This window comes from Dendroctonus ponderosae, unplaced genomic scaffold (genome assembly GCF_020466585.1).
Source record: "Dendroctonus ponderosae isolate FM_Combo_2020 unplaced genomic scaffold, Dpon_F_20191213v2 Dpon_F_20191213_5, whole genome shotgun sequence".
In the NCBI taxonomy this organism is placed as follows: domain Eukaryota; kingdom Metazoa; phylum Arthropoda; class Insecta; order Coleoptera; family Curculionidae; genus Dendroctonus; species Dendroctonus ponderosae.
This window is the reverse complement of record NW_026018715.1, coordinates 5674068-5680982: the sequence shown is the minus strand read 5'-3', so window position 1 is coordinate 5680982 and position 6915 is coordinate 5674068. Positions and strand designations below refer to the sequence as shown.

Genomic DNA, 6915 nt, shown 5'->3' with positions numbered 1-6915 from the left:
ATTGCCGACATTTTAAGACCAGAAATTTTGAAGTGAAGTTTCTCTCTAAACATTTCTTTTACCATTTTGCCATTTCCGTTACAGTATATTAAACTAAACTAATTAATATTACTTTTAATGCATAATTTTTCTATAAAACTAAATCATGTTAAACACTAAGGGTATTTAACCGCCTCAAATTCTATATGGGAGAGTTATGTGCTGTAATAGTTGGAATGTAATTATAAATCAAAACGACAAATTACTGACAATTAGCACGCCTGCTGCGAAAGTGAGTTTCATTAACACTTTCGTTAAATTGTACAGCCATGTTTAAATGAAATATTACAACAATTATTAGAAAGTAATGGTTAACCATATTTTATTGTCAGAACGACGCTTAAGCTAAGTTTGTTGTCCATCCATTCTCACAAATGCATGTCGTATACATTAATGGTTTAAAAGTTTTGATAAAGTTATCGATAATCAATAAACAGGTTAAGTGGTGTAGTGTTTGTTTACAGATTAAGGCGTTAGTGGGTTTTTAGAATATCATCATTTTAAATTCAAAAATTTACTTCAGGCTAGATTAGCTGTTCGTTAAAAATGAAACCCAATTAGTAGCTTCAGAACATCTTTAAAAAAGAACGCCAACATGAAGTCATGAAGAAAACGTTATTGATGCTGAAGCAAATTAAATTTTTCTCCCAATAATTCTATATTTGCAAGTCAAATTGGACTATTTTTAGAATGGACGAATAATGAACAAATCCTCAATTTTCAATGGAATATTTCCCCCCCTTAAAATTGGAATTTTTGCAGCGGAGAGCTTAAATAAGTCAAATCATCTTCTCAACTGGTGTACGATATATTTTTTATTTAAGTTCTCACCAATAAAAGAATAATGACTCTTTTGCTGCACTTGAGAGTTCAAATGATGTGCTGCATGCAGAAGATATTCCAAAGCTCACAGGGATTAACGAAGAATATTTTGACGATTATTCTTGATAATTTACTTTTTTCATTTGCAACTTTTTCCCATGTGAGCATACATTGATGAACATTATTATTGTTTTCACTGCATCTAAAATAATAAATTTTTAATTAATTAAGCAACAAAGGCTTTAGATTTTTTCTGCTAAAAATCTCAGTGAACTTTTATTGGTAAATTTGCAATTACATGCGCTCTTGTTCGGATAATAATAACAGTTTCACGAGCAAACAATTTCAAGACTACCATATCTGACATACATATGTGAATTTGATGAAAACATTCGTCATTTTTAAGCTTGAAATATTACACGTTTGTCTGATTCAGACAGTAATTCTTGCACCTTCATTCGGGGAAATAATGCATGCATTGTCATGTTCAAATATGGGACAACCATCGCATTTCAGACGTTTTCCTGATTTAAGTTCTGCTAGAAACGGGTCTCCCACATCTACTCGTATACGCAGCAGGTGTAAATATGTTCATTTTTCCTAAGCGTCGACTATCCGAAATGAAAATTCTCCCATTTGGGATTTTGCCACGTAAAAAAATTCTTTCGCTAGTGATTTATTAATTTTTACAGCATGCTTTAAGAATTTTATGGTTTATTTGCATTTTTTCAACAGTCATTGCAATTAAATATTTGAAAAAAGAGAATGAAAGAAAGTCTAACTGGTTCACAGATACTGGGTATGATTCATCACGAATAAAAACAATCTCCGAAGAAAACAGTATGGAGTAAATTAAACTTGTACATACGAGCATATAATAATAGGGATTATAATTTTCCAGAGTGAAAGTTGCACCATCATAAGTGGTAGACTGCATTATTAAAATGTTTTCATGCTTCAAAAAGACAACAAGAGGAACTAATGAAAGTTGATAGAAATAATTTATTGAGCAATATTTGCGTGTTTGTGTATGTTTGGTGTGCAAAAACGCTTGTTGATCAGTCAATGTAGTTAAAAGTAATGGAAAGCAGTCCATATTTTGAATTCAATCAAATACGTTTTTTTGTAATGAATTCTTCTTGTCATATTTTGAATGATTTACTGTTATAGTCACTGTTTTAAAATATGGATTAGTCCCCTTTGATTGCCACAAAATTTCCATCCTTCCTTACGTTGATTAGTATTTATTTAATATGCAGTATTTAGAGGGCTATTTGTTTCTGATTTCTAGATTTGCGATATGTGGCATGTTTTACCCATAGCTAAATAACAGAAACAAGTAGATTACTTTCAGTCAAACCCGTGCGATCAAGATGATATAACCCAGAAAGTGGCTAAATTATCTCGATCTCAGAGCTTTAGAATCAAATATTACATTATAAACTTGGTTTGGTTGGTTTCCGCTTTTTTGCAAATTTTAGGTCTAACACAATACAATACACATAAGCACAATATGTAGCCTAAAACTCTGTACAGCTACCTGTGCATATCCCACAGAGACAATAAAGTTTGTGAGTAGGCTTAGTATTGTATGGCCTGAGGACTACACAGCTTAGACCTCAAACACACTATGACTTTCATACATTTCATTAGCCTAGTTTCGTTCAGATAAGGCAAGGAATGCGTTTTAAAACAATGCCCAGAAATAATATTTGTTCCATGTTTGATTGACGATTACTCTAATGTTTATTAGAAGCTTAAATTAGACGGGACGAGAACCATTATTAGTCAAGTATTAAACTCTGTATACATTTTCTGACAATGTTTTAAACTATTAAGCAAACAGTTAAAAACCTTGATGACATATAATTTTCCGATTTTCTCATAACTTTATGAAAATATTTTCTACATGTCTGCATTTGTACTTTTGTTTTGCGTATTACTCCCACTCTCCGCAAATAAAGATCGCTTTAATTAATAACTACAGAAAGTCTGTTTTGAATTTTGACCACCCACTTTGTACTAATTTCAATGTCATATACAAAGCACAAAACAATACAAGTTTAACTAATCTTTTTTTATTGTATTCTGCGTCTGAGCCTCGCGAATGCAAAAGTCAATCTTATCATCATATATAATCAGCATTAAATATGCTGATTTGGACGATATGTTTCATATGTACAAATTCTTTATCTATCACGACTCATAAAAACTTCAAGCCGAAGTCACTTGCAAAGATCTACAAGTATACAATCATCCTCATTAATCGATATTATTGATCAGTTTTCTGGAGAGTAATCGTAAGTATGTAAGTAGTAATGGTAAGTAAATCATCAGTACGTCAATCATCAATCACCAGTATCATGCCTAATACCTAAGTTACTTAACTTATTGTAGCACACATTAAACAAAATATATTTGGTTCTGTCCATATTTAACAATATTTTGTATACTGTAGCCAAGAAACTACCTCATTAATGCTTCTGATAGCTCCTGATAGCTTCTGATAGGTAATCTCCAGACCTCACCAAGAGCTGTTCGACTAAATAACTTTTCTATCATCCGCATAAGACAGTAGAATATTTTCAGTGTCCCCATGTAGAGTTTTCAATGTGGTGGAAAATGGAATGGTAGTCAAAATAAGGAGCATCAGACAAACTAATATTACAGAAAGAGACTAAAATTTTAATTAAGCATGACTTTGAAGTAACTGAAATATTAAAAATAAGACAAATTGGAAATACTCCATTGAAGGGAAAACGAGGATTTTTCATTTTCCATTTTTTGCGCTAATAAAAATTTTCGAAATTTTTTGTTTTGCTTTTAATATTGCAACTGTTGAGACTATTCACTTAACAGTGTCTGTAAAATGTTTGTTGTTGTAAAATGTTTCTGTAATTTTGGTTTGCCCCATACAATTTTAAAACATTTTGACCAATATTTAATTTTATACATTTTCCACGACACGTTTTGTTTCATTTCAATCAAATTTTCAATTTTGTTCTTGTCTTTGAAAGTTGTTGAATTTTTACGAGTAAGTTTTCTTTTTCCTTTTATACGCTTTGCTGTTTTTATCGGACCTGATGATAACGTAAATGTCGAAAATGATTGACTAGAACTTATATTCAACGGTTATTTGAATAGTTTGATGTTAATATTATTATTTGGACTGTCTACTCCCTGTTTCTTCTTTATTTAACTGGAGGAAGATAATATTGTGATCAACCGTGCCGAAAGCTTTAGCAAGGTCTAAAAACTTAGACATATCAGATTTACTTTAGTCCGGAGGGTAAAGCATTGTTTGTTGATAAACCCTTCCTGCATCCCAACCTAGGGATTGTATGATGTATTTATTATTTTATTTTTAGCTACAAAGTTGCATAATCTAGAACGAACAAATTCCTTAAACATGTTTGTTAATTTTCATAAAACGGAAGTACTTTGCATTAGTAGTTTGGGTTAGTTAGCTACTTATGTTCAAAAAGATGAACCAGTTCTGAATTTTAAAATGTTGAGGACAGTTTTCCACAGAAAAATTATTTGTTTTTGTGTAACGGTAACGAATAATTCCTCAATGCCGCCAGCAGTCCTTTTTTAAATTGTTTATAATATTTATTTGTACTATCTGTCAATGCTAAATAATACCATGTTTATTTCATTATTCATTTTATTAGTTTTTTTATTTACTTCTAATTAATTACATCAACAACATAATTTTTAGTTGGTGATTTTATTAGTATGCAATAGTTTTTTTTTATTAATACGGAGCCCTTTAAATTGTACGTACTGTTAAGTCTCCTCAGGAAAGCAAAAACATTTCTATTTTCAGCAATATTTTTCTGCAAGAACATTTCCATTTTGAAGTAAATTCTGTATATTTCAAATGGTCCAATCCACCATCAGTCTATTTTAGATGAATGGTTAAATGCACATATACCAAAAGAAACGGAATAAAGCTTTGCACATTTGCTTCGTACTTCCAATCGCTAAAATAACTTTTCCACACCAAGCCTTGACATTTCATGAAACTTGCTTGTAGTACTTCTGACCCCAGTTTGCTAATATTTTGTTTGCTTTTCTAGAATGCTTAGTATTTATTTCCGAAAAGCATTGTATATAATTACTAGTTATTGAAAATTTCTATATATTTTATTATTTATTAATAATAAGAGGTACTATTCTATCGAACCATATTTTAAATGAGTCCTTGAAAGTCGCTACCAAGTCTCATCTGCTGATCTAGAATTTTCTTTATTTCAGTGGAATTGCAGTTGTGACAAACAATTTCATTCGATTACTGAAAATGCCTGCCAGTTGGGATGATGCTTATAATGCATCAGAATTTTGTGAACCGCTATCGTTTTAGAGCACGTAATTAAATTCGGCAAAATTGCACACGACAACATTTTATTTTCTCAATAAAAAGCTAAAAACAATCGTCTTTCAACGCTATGTTTTGTAATCAGAGCCAGAAATTTGGGAATACTTTTGTGACAAAAAACGCAAACGCTATTTGCGGGAAAATAGCGTTAGTATACGTCGGTCTTATGTGAGAAATTCAATTATTCAAGTATACAACTGTAAATATGCCTTAATACAAAAACAAAATACAAACTCTGTAAATTCAAATTGATTTTGTTGTCTTGTTAATGGCAATTATCAAAGCGTTAGAAAACGTTTACAGTAGCCAGACGACTTTCATGTAAACGCTAACGTGAATAAACAATATTCTCGTTACTGGGGCTCAAGAGATTTCTGGCGAAATACAGGGGTGACATTCACGTTGCTTCAGAATAAAAATGTGGCACAAGAAAATGTTGCAGACGCTCTTTAACCCACAAAAACGTACTAAGAAATTTTATATTTCAACACGATTGAACAACCAGACATTCGGGAAAAATGAGTCTTGATATTTTAAGACTCTTCCTCCTAGGCAGGTTTATTTCTAGGAATTGCATTATTCTATAGGCAACATCTTATTACTTCGTTCGCGTCTATTTATAGCAGAAAGTGTTTGAAAATAAATCGAGAAGTCGGAGGCAAATGCCACAATTACTTTTTTATCAATTTTTATACCAAGACACGGTTTGAAGTAATAAAGTAATGAAAAGTCGTAATTTCCGAAGCATATAGGCTTATTTCTCGTCGTTGCTAAGGCTAATCAAAAGTTAGTAGAGCATGAAAGTAAACAAATGAAAAATTTCCAATTATAAAAACGTCCGGTTTTTGTCCTCAATTGATAAATAACCGGCACGAAGCCTGGCTTGAAGCTGAAACGTTGGAGAATTACATTACCATCCGAAAAGCCCGAAGCATAGAAACGTTCATGACACCTCTCTCTCCAATCTCATTAAATTTTTAAAGAGCCACAGCCTCCATCATTCAAGTGAAAATGGATTTTTGTATTCCTTCAACGGGGCTTATTTAAGATCCCAGGCATTACAAAGCAAATGAAAACGGGATGCGTCTGCAAACATAATCTATTGAGTGAGGACAGCGACAGTTTTAATGGAGTCCGCTCTGATAGATCACCCGTAGGCTCTGAAATTTAATGGAGTTCGGTAGAGTATTTCTATTCGACTGAATTTAATACCATTCAATCAAAATTCAGTAAAAATTCAAAATTGGGTGAAATTAGAGATATTTTTGTGAATACTGTCATTTAAATATATCATTTCCATTAATAATCCATCAAATGTAGAGCGAAGAAAGCGAAACATTCTAGAGTAATCTTATGAGGATTTTATGTAAGTGCACTTCTTCAAAAATACACTTCAGCAACAAGAGGCTGTTTGGAAAATGGTCCAATATTTTCTATTGGTAGTTGGTAGTAAAAAATATTTGCGTTAATTCCGACAAAAAACCCTTAAATTGAAAAATTGCCCGTTTAATTTGCTAAAGTACACTTGCAAGTACACTTGCTAAAGTACATTTGCAAGAAAATTTGATTAACGAATCAATTATATTTGTGTAAATAATCCCAAATATAATTGATTCGTTAATCAAATTTTCTTGCAAATTTCTAGAAGGGAACGCTTTGTATGAAATTATATT

General features: G+C 31.7%; 1 protein-coding gene and 1 long non-coding RNA gene across 3 annotated transcripts in view; one reads left to right on the top strand and one right to left on the bottom strand.

Annotated features, from left to right (window-relative positions):
* LOC125504445 (hemicentin-2-like) overlaps nucleotides 1-6915 on the bottom strand; it is a 387752-nt gene that overhangs the window by 24853 nt on the left and 355984 nt on the right. The gene's annotated exons all lie outside the window — the stretch shown is intronic.
* LOC125504448 lies at nucleotides 2918-5254 on the top strand. The gene is made up of 2 exons (XR_007281497.1): nucleotides 2918-3182; nucleotides 5122-5254. It is a non-coding gene; the product is annotated as an uncharacterized LOC125504448 (long non-coding RNA).